Consider the following 16,859-nt stretch of genomic DNA (forward strand, 5'->3'; position numbering starts at 1 on the left):
CAGCCGTGCTGCCTGATGCCATTTCAGTGCCTAGCTGTGGGGCGGGATGCCGTGCTTGCAGGCACTGCCAGCCTTTTTTTTCCACCACGCGCCCGATACCAAAAGGGCAGATTGTTTGCTCCCAAAAATGCGCAAGGGCTCAAAAAGGGTTAAAGGCTCTAATGGTGCCATTAAAAATACAGCTTGCCAATGAGCTATTTTGTGCGAATGGTATAAATATAAGATACACTTGTCTGGCTCATTTGCAAGCATTCTTTTTGACTTCTTTCACACAACTGGTGTTTTTGTGTTTAATTTAACAAGAAATGAGTAGTAAATGAAAGCTGCTGCCTGAAATCCCACTGTGAGCGTGTTTTGCACTTGGCTCCCCAGTGAAAAGGCAATTTGTGAAATTATGTGATAGAGTAATTAGATGAAGCCAGGGCTTCTGATTGTTGCCATGCTTATGTGGTAAAGGTTTGCTGGGGGAAAAAAACGGATTATTACCCTGGCAAGTTGGCTCAAAGCTTCTTCATTTATTTGTAAACAGAATATTTAGTGACCGCATAGGAAGTAGCTGTAATCACCAGCTCGTAAAGAAACCACAGCAGAGCTTTTGGATTTTTACAGAGTGCTCATGTAAAATTTAAGCTGGGAGGCAGAATCCCTGTTAATGTAATTAGGATCTAATTTACCACCCTTTGCACACAGATGTAATAATGTCGAGATATTTATTCTATCTTTAAGCACATTACATATACCTCGGCGCAGCAGTTACTGAACAGAAACAGGTGTGAGCACTTTCCGGATTCATTTTTACTCTGTAAACACACAGCGATTTAAGGGGAAATATTTACCAAAAAAATGAGGGGAAAGAACGTCTGCAAATGAGGCAGTAATGGACAGTTGCCCTTTATGTACTGATGGATTTCTCAATGGTTAAGTAAATTAAAGCAAATGCTAGAAAAATCAATAGGCTTGCAGAGTCTTGGTTGTGCCTCATAGACTTCAGGACAGAATGACAGATGTGGTGCATATGACCCATTTAAGTATTAATGCTTGGGAAATTGCCTCTGCGTGCGAGGTTATAGGCCTAGAAATATTGTTAGATTAAATTACAGACAATAATATTTTTAAGCATATATGGAATTTATATGTTTCAGTTTAGTTGTTCCTGTGCGTTATGTTGGCTCTGGAAGATGAGTTGCATACTTGTGTCTCTGGAACGGTCAATCAGTTGTTAACACGTTCGAGCACTGAATTCTCTTTTTCCAGGGCTGCCGAGGATCGCAAGTGTGTTGCACGCTACGGGGCTATGGCCAGGGAGTGAATGTGATCGCTAGCAAATGTAGCATATAAGTGAGTCTAAATTAAAGATTATTAGAAGATGGCTTTCCAAACGTTGAGAGGGCTTGTGCAATGCAGAGTGTCGCTGTTCAGCTGGGTTGTTCTGGGGGGCTAAACTCAAAGTGAAGCACAAGGCACGTGGTCGAGGCAAGGAAGCCACCAAGTCAGACCTTTCTCACCGTTTCCTGCAAACGCCGCGATTGCAACGGGGCAAGTTTGCAGAGGTGGGATGAGTAAAAATTGGCCCTGTGCAGAAATCCTCCCCAGATAGGGGCGTGGTGATTAATCCAACTCAGCAGACTAGCTCCAGATGAGCTGGTATTCACCGTCCACAACTTTTTGTTGCGTCTTGCCATCCTCCCACTGCGATGGCGGGGTGGCAGACCGAGGTAACGATGTCTGTGCCACCTGCAGAAGGAGTACGGGGCAAACACGTCAGTCCCCCCCATGGCAGGGTGGGCGCCAGGCAGAGCAGCAGGTTGGCAGCGTTGGCCACCGCACCTCACTGCCATCCTGACGTCACCCTGGGCGCTCGCTTCTGTGTTAGATACAGCTGCTATGTTTAATGTTTAAGGCAGCTTTAGACTTTGGCAATTACGTCCCTATGCCTTGTTGGAGTCCTTGCAGGGGAAGCGTTGGTGTGTGCCTTTCAAATATTAACTCGCAGTGCTCCTATTTCACTGCCATTTATGTAATAGATGTCTCTTCCTTCCATTTTTCTGTTGGTACTGCTGCCTCCTTTCCATCTCTCCCCTTTCTCGCTTTCCTCTTCCTTTTCCCTAAAATGTAAGAACTCACCCAGGAGCCAAACAAAAGCTCTCTGCCAGGTGTAGTGGCCACGCACTGCAACCGGCAGCAAAACGCCGCCACGGTAGCAGGGCAGATTACTGTGACTCCAGGGGCCTGTTGAGGGCTTGTTTGCATGTTCAGGAGGGATGAGGGAGGCTCATCCTGAAGGCTGTCAGGCCAGGGCTGAGCGATGGCAGCCCCTTGCCATTTGCCCACGTCCAGCAGCATCATTGCTATGGAGACAAGGCGCAGGGATGAGGGCTGCCGCCGAGTGTCAGGCAGCATCCTCACCGGCTGCTGCAGCTGCCAGCCACTTGTGGCAGCACACTCGAGCTGATGGCCCTCAGTGGCAATGCAGCCAAATCTCTATGATAGAAATGATGTGCGGGTTTTTGGGTGTGCAGGCAAATCGCTCCCAGCACCGGCCCCAGCCTTAGCAACTTCTTGCATTGGTGATGAAAATTGTCTTTACCTGTTCTATCATTTTGATGTACCTCGTTGGCCTCCTTGAGTTATTTTGTGTGATGCAAAAGATGAAATGCATTTGCCAGGAGCCTGGGGCTTACCTGTGTGGTGGCATGGGATGGCCGTGGTCCTGTCCCATCGCGGGTGTTGCCAGATCCTTACGTTGTCAGCCCTGGCAGCAGGGATGGGCAGGGAGCTGGCATTCCTGCCCCATCTGCTACTGCAACCATGAAGCATCAGCCTTCCAAGTTGCTGTAAAAATATGCTGACATAAAACCGACATTTGAAATACAGGGTGAGCGTTTCAGCACACATCTTTGTTATAAAAGTCATGGGACATTTGAGAACGAGATTAGAAAAAGATACATTGGCTTTATAGCCATCATTTTGCAGCATTCATCTTTTAGTCCTTGCATTTTAAGGCTGCAAATTCATTTTTGGTTTGGCAGCAAATGGCAACTCGGAAAGAAGTGGTACTGGCTGAAACATGCTGCTACACTTTCCGAGTATAAAAGTTCGCTTTTAAAAAACTTCTGGTATTGCATTTATTTCCTTTGAGCAAATTGATTTCCCCCCTCCCTGTGATGTTAAAGTAAGTTTGGCAGTAATCAGTTTATCCTTATTAGAAGCCATGGTAAAAGGCGTAGTTGCTGAGTCAATTCGCTCCCTTTACTTCCCCTATTGAGCCTTAATGTGTCCCAGTCCCCACCCCTTACAGTGAAAACCTCATCAATTATAGGGCTGACAGGAGCCTGGGGCTCAGCGTAGGTTGCTCCTTGGGGTTATTCATCTTGCACCAAAACACCTGGCACTCAGCAGCATTCATCACTTCCCCCTACCTAAAATGATTGAGTAAACAGTGGGGTGAATCATAAGAGGAAAAAAAAGGGGGGGGGGGGGAAATGAGTTTGCATATGTTGGAGGCAACTTTGGGCTTGAACGGCAGGAGAAATAGTACTATCATCTGCATTTGCTCTGGTTTGGTCCCATGATATGTGTATTTACTCCATACACCCCCAAATCCCCTCTGGCGGGAAATGTTTCAAAGTGGGATCTTCATCCTTAAATTTGATATGGCAAACTCTTTTTCTCCAAAACCTCTAGAATTAGAAAAGCACAGAATAAAATGTGCTTTGTTACAGTCGTCTCCCCTCCAACCAAAACAAAGCAAACCAAACCCAACCAGCCAAGCAAATCCAAACAATGAAACCTCAAACTTAGCGATTATTTAAATTTTCAAAGTTATCTTGAAAAAATAAGGACTTTGCTTCCCTTTACCCCCAAAATATAATGCAGACATGATAAGGCAGGAGAAATTCCCTTAGCCGTCCACCTGGGTTGTTTTTGCACCCGGTGCTGCGGTTAGATGGTTGTCTAAATAAACAGAGATTATGCGCAGGGCTTTATCTCAAAGCTGGCACTGGTTATCACGCTGCTTCCTCCCACTCCCTCCCTCCGATTGTGAGTTGTATAAGAAGACTTAGCAAGCATAACTTACAGCTGATAACCTTTGCATGTTAGTTCAAGGAAGCTGTGCCATAGTAACAAAAATCATGCAAACGTCGTTGCAGCCTACTCAAATGAGCGGCAATTTGCCTGGAGCGCTGATTTAGGAGAAGAACTTGATTTGAATTTGGCCTCTGCGGAAATGATCGATAATTTTAATATTTGAACAATAGGAAAAGATGCCAGGAATGATCTCGTGTTTGTTCTTCAAGCCATCTCCCTACTGGGGGTCTTATTTTGAACGTTTGTTGACAGAAGGAAGCTGTAATGCATCACTTGGACAAATTGCTCCAGCCCTGCAGCCTGGGCGTGAATTGCTCCTGACGCAGCACTGGAAGAAGCCACTGTTGACATTTGTGTTTTGTGGTAAATGATAGATACCTGAGTGTGGGGTGTAAAAAGGGGCTGGCAGGTATCAGGCAGCTCATGGCCCTCCATAAAAGCAAACAAGCGACTTCTCTGTGGTTGCACGCGAGCGTGAAATTCAAAATAGTCTTTTCCGAGTGTGTCTTGGCACGCTGATGGGAGCTGGTGATGTGCAACACATGAAGAGGAGGATAAAGGTCTTTGGGGTCTTCGCAGAATGCTTTCCAAAAAAAAAAAAAAAAAAAAGGGAGTGAATGGAGGAGGAAGGCGTCCACTCAGTACCGCGAGGCAATGTCATCGCGATGTTGGAAAGCCAGCTCAGAGCGACTGGGTGAGCGCGGGCATTTCTGCCCTTGTCGTTCGCATTACTGCAGTGCCATGCACCCAGTTACACAATGCATAAAAGCGAGGGTTATTTCTAGGACAGATAATTGAACATTAATACTCGTTGACATTGTCGTAGGAATGATATGTCAACCTGACAGGGCCTATGTGCTTACATCTGCTGATCGGCCGCAGACGAAGGGGATGTTTGGCAGATCAGACCCGGGGCCTCACTGCCACCCAGCCAGGGATGATACAGCCGTTAATCACAAGCTGCCGTCTTGGGCTGTCTTCCCTAAAACTCTGGTTGTGTCCCAGTCTTTGGGGGTGGAAGTAGTAGGGTGCAAAATTACCTTGACTCCCTTGCATGCCTGCGTACCCCTGTGCGTGTAAATAAGTATATACTCGTGTAAAATGCAGCATGAGCATCCTTAATGCTGCACTTGCACAAGTGCCGCAGTTGCCTGAAACAACTGTTTTAAGTCTAGTGAGATAAAAATTAAAAAAAAAAAAATGGAATAGTTGAGAAGTTCCTCAGAATGGCTGAGATCATGATCAAGCTTGATGAGGTGTTTCTAATTAACTCTATCTTAGGAATTAACTGACATAAAAATGGTAGCAGAATTAGCATCTTTTGTTTTAGTATCTTTTTTTTCCCTCTCCTTCTGGATGTCACCAGGCCCTTCAAGACAGCCTGCTCTATATAAAGTAGTCATATTGCATTCACGCTCTTGTCCCAAAGACCAGCCAAAAATCACACAAACGGTGCCTTTCAATATCATTTTATAAGAAGTCTTCAGAGAGCTAATGCCTTTGTCACAGTATTTCTACAGCCACACTTTGCTGCAAAAGTAACTGTTCAGAGGAACAAGCAGCAGACGGAAAACAATTACAGGGGGCTCTGACACCGGAGTCAGTTCTACTTCCTTAAAATAGGGCTAAACATCATGTTTGTAATGTCTCATGTAGAGTTGTGCTCTGCATAGAATGCTATAAAATAGGGCCCTTGAGAACATCTATTATCACGTTTTGGTTAACATCACAGATTTTAAAAATTCCAGTTGCACTGAAGCCATGAAATAAAGCTTTCATCTGTAAAGATCCAGTTTCTCTTTGTTATTAAAATAAATGAAGCCATTAAACAAAATATATGCATATAATAGTCAAGTTCATCATTTTGTATCATCAAAATGATAAATCCTACATTTTTTTTAATTGGAGTAGTCATCTTCGAAAGGTTCATGTATAGAACAAGATCAAATGTGCCTGCTTTCTCTTTCTTACTTTCTGACTTGTTAGTAGTGACTCTTTTTGGTCTTCGGCTACTTTCATTTAGGTCTTTATAAAAGAAAAGGAGGGGGAAGCAGAGAGGGGCTTTTGAGCTCGGTATTGAAATCTGAATTAATTGATTAAGTATTATCCTCATAAATTATTAACAGACATCATATTGTAAATGTGCTGAAAGTGACATGCAGTCTAAATGCTGTTGCTTCCAAATACATTGGTTGTCTCTTTTATGGCAGTATCTGTGCAGGCATCTGCACGTGAGTGGTGCGGGATGTGTTTGGACCTCAAAGGAGACCAGACAGGAGAGGATGGAGATGCTCAGGCTGAGGATGGGGCAGACATGGGCTTCTCATGGCTGACTCTTCTGGCTTTTGAAAAGCTCTTTCCAAAACCCACTGTTCTGGCTTTATCAGTCCATCAGCCTGCAGAAGACACCACGCTGAGGTATATCCTCAGTGTTGCCCACAGGTTTAAACCCCGACATCTGGGGCTACACAGAGCCTTTTTTCCCCCTCTTCTTCTAAGCAGGGCTGCTTGACTTTCTACAAAAGTCTCCTTGCAGTCAACGGAGGAAGAGCTGCCTTGACTTTGGAAGGGAAAAGGTTATTTTTGCTAGCAGAGCCCTCTCAATCCAAGCAGATTTTCAAAAGGGAAGAGTCATATCCTGGAGACCATCCAATCCTTTTTAATGAGGTTTGAATAAAGAAAGGAATCAATGTATGGTGAACTTGTAGGCAAATGCATGTTAATTTAGGGTTAAATGTAGAGATCTGAGGGAGAATCAGCGTCTGTTTTTTCCTGGCTCTTGGGAGATCCATATCCTACTTTTTTCGTTCACGTCCTTGCACATGTAAATATCATCCTGGAAACACACGCCTGTTTCATTCTTAAATTCATTAGTGTTATCTGCCAGGTTTCTTTGCTAAGTAGGGTAAATAATTAATTAGAGCGGTTGTTTTCTTTTGGAGACTTCTTAGTTCATCTCTAGGAGTTAAATTTTAGCCCAGGCTGGTCAGAAAGTCTGTGTTTCTGCACAGTTCGGCACCCTGAAGCCAGTCAAAGAGATTTCACACGCTGAATTTGTGTAGATAAACGAATTCTCTAGTCAGAAAGCAGAATTGCTTAGTCAAGTTTGCAGAGTTGAGGCTTGGCTGTATTATTCATATATGCAATCTTACTGAACTCGGGCCACTTTAACAGAGGGAAACTCTAGACCTAAGGAATGAAGGTAATTTATGAGGGACTTTGATGTTAAAGGTAAAAATAATGGAGAATGAACCTGCCAGGGATGTAAAAGCCGGGATGAGTAAAACAAGAGAGCCTGAAACGGCTCGCTCCGTGTTGGAAAGTGAAAGCTGGCTCTAGCACAGGTAAATGGCATTTGGTTTTCCTGCTCAGATCTGTATGCTATTTGGCAGACGTTGAATTGATAATGCCTCTGTGTTAAAGAATTCAGATTGTTTCTTTTGCCACCTTTGCAGCTTATGAAAATGCAAGTAGACCTTCCTAATGAATATTAATAGGAGCAATGGCTGGATAGCATACAAGCCTGTGTCTCTTTGGAGCTCAGGTGGGGTAGTGAGAGGATTGTTGTGGTTGGGAATTTACATGCTTTTTAAGAATAAACTTCCTGAATTCTTTTGTATTCTCCTTTAAAAGCTGATGTTTGTTAACAGCAGCATGCTCACGTGGGCATGTTTTGTTTCTCTTTCCCTCTCTAGACACAGAGTGAGATTATTACTATAGATGAAATCTCCATGTTTTTTAAAACAAGGTAATTTATTAAATGAGGAGAGAAAGGGGCTCCATCCCTTAAATTTACCTTCCGTCGAGTGTTAATTTTATCAATAGGAATGATTTATTTCAGTTTACTTGTTGATTTTTGCTTTTCACGTGCGCCGGTCTCCCAGGCAGCTGTGGCAGTTGTCAGCAGAAAAGGGAGACGACACAGATGAGTGCTATCCTAATGTCCAGCAAGGCTTTGAAGTAGGTTTCATGCAGGTAGTTAATGGTGCAGCTCGTTAGGCCATCTCCCGGACCTCACACATTGAGGTAAGAGGGAGATGGTCTCATGGAGAGGCTGGAGAAAGGAACCCAGAGGGAGGTTCAAGCAGGGAGCTCCTCAACGAGAGCCCCGCGAGCAGTTGCCACCTCTCCGGAGCTCCTGGTGATGCCAACACGGTGTCAGGGCTTGGCAGCAATGTTGGCCTCTTCCTTTTGTCATTCCATGGGGTTTGCCACTGCTCTTCTTCTCTGGCTCTGCCACAGCAGTCCTGGCTGGACCTGAAGTTTGCTCACCCGTGAAAATCACCACTACCAACCTCTCAGCTGCTGCCACAGGTCCCATTTTATCTGCTGCTCTTCCTCCAGCCCCATCTCCCAGAGCCTCCTAGCTGTGCAAAACGAAGGTTCCTTCTATTAATAACTTCCCACTCATTGAGAGCTGCAGAGCCACACTTGAAAATGAGGTCTCGAGTGGTTCAAAACTCAAAAGAATCAGAGGGATGTGTGTTTATTATGAAAAAAAAAAAAACACCTCATGCCTGTAATAAGGTTGTGTGCCTGACTTTTGTGTGCCTGCGCAGGACAGAGCTGTTTTGCAACGTGGTGGTTTGGGTCATTTCCCTGTGTTTGTAAGTGATGCAGTGGTGAGAGGATGCTTTTGGAGTTTTTGATTAAGTTTCAGTAATTGAGATGCCTGCGCGTTGTCATTGATGGCAAATACATAATAAGAATTACTCTGCATTCACTTGGCAAGGGAACTTTTTTTTTCCAAAACTTCAAAACATGAAAAAAGCCCCCCAACTTTCAAAAGAGAAACGCTCACATGGATGCAGCTGTTTTCCCATTTTGCAAAAGGCCTTCCCTTACCCTTCCCTTGTCATGACAAAAAGGCTCAATTTTTTATTTTTTTTTAAAGCCAATATAAGGGGAGAAGAGGGAAGAGGGGGAGAGTCATTAAAATGCAGTTCTTTCAATTATGCCCCATTATTTGTCATCTTTATTGCTTTTCTATAGTTTCCATTGCACCTTTAATAGTACGCCTGGTCAGAAAAGGTGAGCTGGAATGTGAACACACTTGGCTGCCGCCGCCGCTGTGAGTGCCTACGAGCTGTGCTTGAATCCCCGTCCCTGCAGATTTTAATGTCCCCGCAGACTGCTGGCAGCCTGCTTCCAGCTGTGGCAGGCATGATGCAGTGAATTGCTTTTGAATGTTCTTTACTCAAATAGGCAGTAATTACAAGCTTAAAGAGGTTTAGTGGTCCAGTAAACTACATAATCACCCCTGAATTAGCCCGGGCTCATCAGTTGCAGTCCAGCAACCTCAAGACTGCTGTTTGTATGCAGGCTTGATCACGTAGCAACCTGAGCAGCAGGTGTGGAACAGCAAGAATCCCCCATAAACACAACTGTCTACTGGGGACAATGATCTCTAATGAGATGAGGCTACTGCATCACTGTAATTTAAGTGGGAAAATTAACGCCGGAGAATGTGCACTACTTCCAAGAGTCTCTGCTTCTTCTGAGAATGGTGGTGTTTCTCTAGCTTTTTCTTTTTTTTTTCCCCTCCTGGATCTTTAAATGCATCTTTTTTTTTTTTTTTATGAAGAACACATTGTGGTTTTGCTTATAGGTTGAGTGGGCTTTATTCTTTTACAAGGATACGTTGTGAATATTTAATGGTGGACGGGGCATCTGTTCAAGGACTTTCCATGCCAACAAAGCGGCGTTGCAAAATAGCAGCAATATCTTTTCATTTCTTTCCTCAGTGTGGTTTTTGTTGTTGTTGTTTGTGTTTTTTTGTTTTAAATAGAAAACATTCAAATGTAAAACCTGCCTTGTGTTGGCACTGGAGATGGGCACCTCAGTGTGATGCCTTGAACTTCTTTTGCATGGCTGCTTGGTCCCTCCATGGGAAAATGTGGCGTGAGGCTTCCCAAATTGTTTGGGGTGTTGTCTCCCTAAGGATTCTCCCTAAAGCTCCTGCTCCATCCCATAGCTGGTGGTTGATGTTCAGGACCTTGCTCCTTCTCCCTTGTCACTCCATCGGGGATGGATACGGTGCAGTGGGGGCGTTTTTATCCCCCACGTACATTTTGAAATGCCAAAGGCAGCCTGAGAAAGCCAGCAGAAAGCACAAATAAAAGCTTTAGGTGGAGATCTGTGGGATTATAACCGCTGGCGCTGGCGTTTAGCAGAGATTGTGGAGTTATTTCCGAGCCCACCTGTTTAGAAAGTCATTTAAGGTAGATAAGGACAGTGACTTATTGCTGAGAAAAGGCTTCTGGTTAGGAGATGTTTACCTGAGCTAATCTGTGTTAGGCTGCCTCTGAAAACAGCAGAAGCACTTTTATGGAGTTCCCAGGTAGTTAGGGTTTCCTTTAACATGCCGGGGACAGAAGGAGGTAAGAAAAAAGCCCCTCCCTGCCGCTCACCCAGGAGAGGCAGGGGGGATTTGGGATGCCATGCAAGGATGCAGCTCACCTTCCTGCCATCTCAGTGGCCTTCTAACTAAAAACCTTCATTTATAGGATGTGGATTTTAGCTCTAATGTGGTTGGAAGTCTGATGATGCATTTTCTCGGTTACTTCGGTGTCACTTGGATGTAATATTTCATTGTTTTCAGTCATGTGCTGTGCTGAAGACAGTTTTGCTGATCTTTTGGATGCAATACTTGCTTTAATTACCCTGTCCTTGGTTATTTTTAGGCTGTGACACAGCAATAAGATGATAATAAAGAAAAACAGGGCAGAGAAAGGGAAAGTGCACTGGCCATGTCCCATTATCACAAATTGTCTTGACACTAGAGCAAAAAAAATCACTTCTTAAGCTTATTAAGAGAAGCTGATGTGTGTGTGCGAGTCCCGCGTGTGTTTCTGCATGCACATACATCCAGGCACTAAAGGAATGTACGAGACGGGAAAATCTCCACTCAATTACCCTGGTATGGCGGGGGAGTGTCTGCATGGACACAGCTTCAGCTGCAAGCTGGTATGCGCCGGAGCAAGCTCCAAACATTGAGGTCTATCAGAGTGTCTCCAAAAGGAAATAGCAGGAGCACCACGGCTTGGACTAGCTGGAGCTGAACTGGAAAAGGCAGCGGGTAATAATATATGGTATGGAAGGAATAATATTGTAGCAGCCAGGGGATGGATTAGGTCAGTTAAAAGGTTTTTCCATTTTCTGACTTCTGTAATATCCTGTGCAAGGGATGATCTGAACTTTTTTTTCCTTAATGAGTGCTCACATTATGAATAATTTGATGGGGCCACCAGAGAAGTATTGGCAGCGCATCCAAAACCATACCATGCCTCTCCATCAGCCTTGGAAAGGATATTTATGTTAGCAAATGCCAAAAGTTGTTCACAGACAACTCTTGCAAGAAAATTATTTACAAAAGGGGAAATGGGAAATAAGAGAAGCAAAGAGCTTTTTTCCCCCCACCCCCAACACAACTCCTTCATTAAAAAGTGTTGCTGTTGCCCATACCTCTTCCCCGTCTTCAGCCCCCACAAATCAAAAGTCTCCCCCATCTCCCAGCCCCCTGCCTGCAAAAGCAAAGCCAGCCCTGTTTAATCAGCTCACACTGCGAGCACATGTTGGGATGTTAAAACTTCGGGGGGATTGGCTCTGTGCTTTACAGCATGCGTTTTCCTCGGGAGAGTCTGACTCTGCCTCTTTTTCCCCTTTTATTTCTGGTGTGGTTGCCAAAGCTGCCTGCAAAGCCTTTTTGTAAGGGAAGCATCTCAGAGCCTAACACGCAGGGATCAGCTCATACAGAAGTCAAGCTGTGACGTATGGCCTTGCTGTAGCAGTGGAGAGATGCAGCAGTCAAGGGATGTGTCACACTGCATGTTTTTCTGCATTTTTAACTTTACAAGACCGAGCACGCCTGTTGGTTTTGCGATCACAGTTAGCAGTTCAGTAACTCTGGCAGCACCAGGATTTATTAACAGTAACACTATGAAAATCTTACTGCAGGGATATTAAGCTATTATAATAAGTTGAGGAAATATTTTCTTTTGAAAGAGGAAAAGGCTGGCTTTGTCTGTAGTAGGGCCGTGTCATATGGACTGCGTTTTCTTGCTGCGCTGAAAAAGCAATGAGGAGTTTTAAATGCCGAAGCCAGCTAACACTTCAACAGCATTATCAGACTGACTCACTGCTCTCAGCCAAGGAAAAGACTGTGCAAACTTTGCAAAGGGTTTTTCTTCCTATCCTAGTAGATGCATTTCCAATAAAACAGCTTCCTGCTCAGTGTTTAGTGTTTCCTCCAGCGTGCGAGCCAGTCCCATGTGATAAACAGGATCAAGTTTTCAGCTTCCAAGTTGAATTTTTATTTTTTTTTTCCCGTAGCAGCTCACGTCAACTTGGCAACTTTTTGCGGCCTGAATGTAAAGCAGGTCACAGAGCCTGCCTGTGATCTCCGCAGCCTGCAGAGTAGGTGAGCAGGCTGAACACAGTCTCTGTATCACTCCCTCTGAATGGCGAGTGAAGGAAGCAGGTTGAAGTCTGGTGACTTCGCTGATAGTGATCCAAACATTTTTGGCTACTTGGCGAAGGCAGGAGCCCCGTTATTCTTTCTGAGTCCAGTATGTGTGAGGATCCAGGGCTCAACTGCTATAAATTCAAGCTATGTTCTTAGACTGCACCATGCACTGCTTTTGTAATGCAAATGGTGGGCACAAAGTGTCCCTTTGATAACGTGCAGTCAGGAGACAAAAAGGCATTCACAGGAACAGTCAAACTAATTCATAAAACTAAGAGACAATAGGAAATAGAAAAATGGATATTTAAAAAATATATATATCGTAGATCAATTTGATTGCGACCAATGTAAACAGTTCAAACACAAGCCAGGAGGAGGCAGGGGAAGGGGAGAGCCCCCAAGCGCTGCGCCGGCGCATTGACTGACCCTGCACAAGTTTGGATAAAGCAAGGATTCAGGGTTCAGCATGTCACTGGGGGGCTTTATTCCAGTTACTGAGTTAGGTGCAGGCTGGGTTGCCATTCAGAAATGTTAAATTAACGTGGTTTTATTTTTCTTTTCTTGCTGAGGTCAGAAAATGGTTAATAGGGACTCCTGAGGGTGTAAATTTTGGGGGGTGGTTTCTCTCCCATCGCATACCAGAGCTTAGCTCAAGGTCATCTCGTGTTGGTGCATTAAACTTAGCTCCGGAGGAGGCAGAGGGCTGGAGGAAGGGGATGAAAGCACTTCCGAAATGGCTCTCCCAGCACGTTCAGCCAAGCGGCAGCACCGCCGTGATAAGGGTGATGCTGGAGCGCTGCCACTGCTCCCTGTGTTAGATCAGTTCCTCCCCGGCCCCTTCCCCTGCCCCTCATAACGCAGTGTGCCACGTTGTGTTGGGAAATCACTCCTGCCGCCGGGCTTTGGTGGGGCCAGCTGGCAGGTTGGGTGTCTGTGCTGCCCCAAATGACCAGTCTTGGGGTGGGAAGGGGCAGTTTTACCCCCCAGTATCTCAGCAGCAAGCCCCATGTGGGATTGTCTTCAGCCTTTCTGTGACCATTAGGATGTGCTGCTCCAGTGGGCAAGTCAGAAGGGGAGGGAGTGTTATTGATACTTCTTTACCAGCACAGATAAGATAAAGTCTATCACTGTCCCGGCATCCAGCACGGGCAGCTTGTGGTGGAAAATTTGATGAAAGGAGTACGTTTGGACAAGGAGGATCATTAAGATAGGAACTTGGACATCTTCCATCTGTATATTCTGTAGACTTTACCCACTTGCTGTAGCCAAAGGTGGTAAAAAAAAAAAAGTCTTATTGTTTGTTTTGCTGAAAGTGTTCTTGGCTGCATTAAAAAAGGGCTTTCATTAAGACTGCTGCTCTCTAAATACCATTCATAAAACAGTGAGGAGAGAATATGATGGAAAGTTACATTTTTCTCTCTGTCACTTTGATTTCTTTGTTACTGCTAAAATGACTGCTCTGACTCATATTTTGCATAGTTATTTTTACCTTTTCGAATGTTCCTTAACTGTTCATATTACCCTGGGCAAATCCCCCAAGGATAATTTTCATTTGCATGCAGACTTTGATGGTGTTATTAAGCAATCACTTCTGTTCTAAGTCATTATTAAAAGTAATACCACAGAGCCTCAAAAACACATTAATGGTGCCAAACAATCCACATTTCAGCGTTAGATTTATGGTAAGGGAAAAGCAGTAGGGCTCATACTGTTAGGTGGATGCTGCTCTGTAATGCTCCAGGAGCATTACTGAATCCAAAGGAACAGGAATTCTCAGAAAATATCGGAGCTGGACTCAGTCATTTGCTGTCAGCCTTATTCTTTCAAATGCCTTTTTTTTTTTTAATGTGCCTGCTTCCTTCCTTTTTATTTTTTTATTTTTCCTCTTGGATTTGCCCTTTTTCTCTGGCCTTGGCAAGAAACCTGTCTGCAGTATTCCAGCATCCCCAGGCTGGTTCTGGGAAGGAGGGTCAGCCTTCCTATACGTAATCACCGTTTTATGGCTTTCACTTGCTCTTGAGGTGTTAATGCAGATCAAATGGAAAACACTCCAGCAAGAGCGTTACAGCTACTTGCACTGCCCCATGCACGGTCCCAATCGTTAATTCTTATTGTAAGACCTAAAGGTAATTCTGTTTGCTCTCCTAATGCATTGCAGCTCTCCCGGTGGTCCAGCATATCTTTTCTCAAATTCCCATCTTGATCAATTGTTTGCAAATAATTAAGCTTTTAAGAGATAATGGTAGGAGCTAATGTACACAACAAAGTAAAGGTCTCGAGTCAGTGTTTATCGAACAGTGGTACAATTTGCTTTGATATCCCAAAGTGATCTGGAGTGATAGGTGTACTTGCCAACGGGAATGCAGGGCATTGTTTTAAGACACACACTTCCACATATATATGTATATATACCACACTTCCATATATATATGTATATATACAGATGCAAATATTATATATAAAATATATACACATGCAAATACCCAATTAAAGCCATACATATCTGAATGTCTTTAAACAAACCATTATAAAGCTTTAGGAGACTGCCTGTTTTTGCTGCCTGGGTGAAATAAAGATCAGCAAAAGCACTTTGGAGTGAATTTCCTATTTCTTCATAAAATGGCAGTTCTCAGGGTTTCCCCTTTTCTCTCTGTTGCAATATGATGTCTGCCTTTGCCTGTAGCCCAGGCCTTCCTAGCCCTGTGGGTGGGAATGCAACAAGGCTTTGAATGTTTTTATAGCAACCTAGCCTGTGGCCTGCTGATTCTTTGTCAAGTCATTTTTTTTTTAGCCTACAAAGGAACAACTGGTACGATCTGCAGAAAGCTTATATAATAAGGATGCCCAGTGTTTAAGATATTTTAAACACACCCAGTTGTAGTTGAAAAGCCTGCCGCATTGGGAACCTTCAGCTAAGAGGGATTAGCGACATGAGGTCGTGGCTGCCATGTGATTCTGCCAGTTACAGATTTTTATTAAATTAAAAGTTTATGCTGTGCTAGGCTATGAGACCAAAAAAAAAAAAATCAGATGACCTTAAACATCCCACAATTTAAGGAATTTGGGGTTTGGGACTTTTAAAGCAATTATTTTTACAGTGACTGTATTATTCTGATGGCTAATTTTATCCAGTCTTGTCTATTTGGAAAAAAGTCCAGAACAATTGAAAATTGCTTAATGGAGACAGAGTTCTCAATTCCAATAGCTAGAGGCTGTCTAGTAATTATTGCTTGGTGCATGAAATTAGACACAGTTTGTTCAATTACTTAAAATTAGATCACATGTAAGGTGGCAAAGTGAAATAAGAAAAAAAGTCTAATTTTGTCCTTGCTTGATAGCAAAGTAATGAAACGGGAAGCAAGCTATAAAGATGAAAATGTTGCAAATTGTCTCTGTAGTTTTTTTCTTTGAAGAGAAGCAAAATGTTATGTTCAGATAGATGGATGTAAGTCAAGTATGACTTTGTTGGGGATGAACACATATATAAGGCGGACTCTGAAATTCATGCTGGACTTTAGCATGTGTAAAATGCAAATCACCCGTAAAAAGAATTGAAATCCCCTCCCCGTTGTGGTTGTGGAGCTCTTTCACATCCATGCACAAAGTAGAGCGGGTTGTTTACAGATGCGCAGGTTATCTGTGGGCTTATTGTCAAGAACTGTGTTTGTGGAAGAATGGAAAGTTCCCTGCCATGTTTGGCAGGGTAAGCATGTCTTCTGGAGCTGATGGCCATGGCAGTGGGCTTTGAAATGGGCACATTGGGCAACAGGATGCTACAGCAAAAATCCATATTTGGTGAAGTGAGGTAATTCAGCCATGCAACGGAGCCATTAGATGTCAGATTAAGCTGTTTACAAGAGTATATAAAAGCTGCTAAATAGTTACGGTCCCAATAAGATCGCTGACTTTTATGAGGTTTTAAATTCTTACACTTTACAAGGTTTCAGTTTACATCTCCTGTAATATTATGCTGAAGAATACGTCCAAAGAATATGGGCCTATTTGGGAAAAAACGGATGTGTGTATAACAGCAAATGCTTTCTGACAAACAACTGTTAAATGCAATGTTTGGGTAGGTCTAAACAGTTTTATCAAGTGATCTTATTGAAATGTTATGAAGTGCCTTGCAGCAGCCCAGATCTGGAGTCGATGTGCGCTGACACTTGCACGTCCAAGTTAGGAGCCTTCTGACTTGTGAGCCAGAGCAGGGTTTCTCCTGGGGATTGCTACGTTTGTAATGTTTGGCCATTTCCTTGCGAGACAGTGACGTTTTTACATGGAGGGAAAGGATAGAAATGATATTGCT

General features: G+C 43.8%; 1 protein-coding gene across 6 annotated transcripts in view; it reads left to right on the forward strand.

Annotated features, from left to right (window-relative positions):
* MEIS1 (Meis homeobox 1) overlaps positions 1–16,859 on the forward strand; it is a 105,961-nt gene that overhangs the window by 65,749 nt on the left and 23,353 nt on the right. The gene's annotated exons all lie outside the window — the stretch shown is intronic.

The sequence above is a fragment of the Cygnus olor genome, chromosome 3 (assembly GCF_009769625.2).
Source record: "Cygnus olor isolate bCygOlo1 chromosome 3, bCygOlo1.pri.v2, whole genome shotgun sequence".
NCBI lineage: Eukaryota > Metazoa > Chordata > Aves > Anseriformes > Anatidae > Cygnus > Cygnus olor.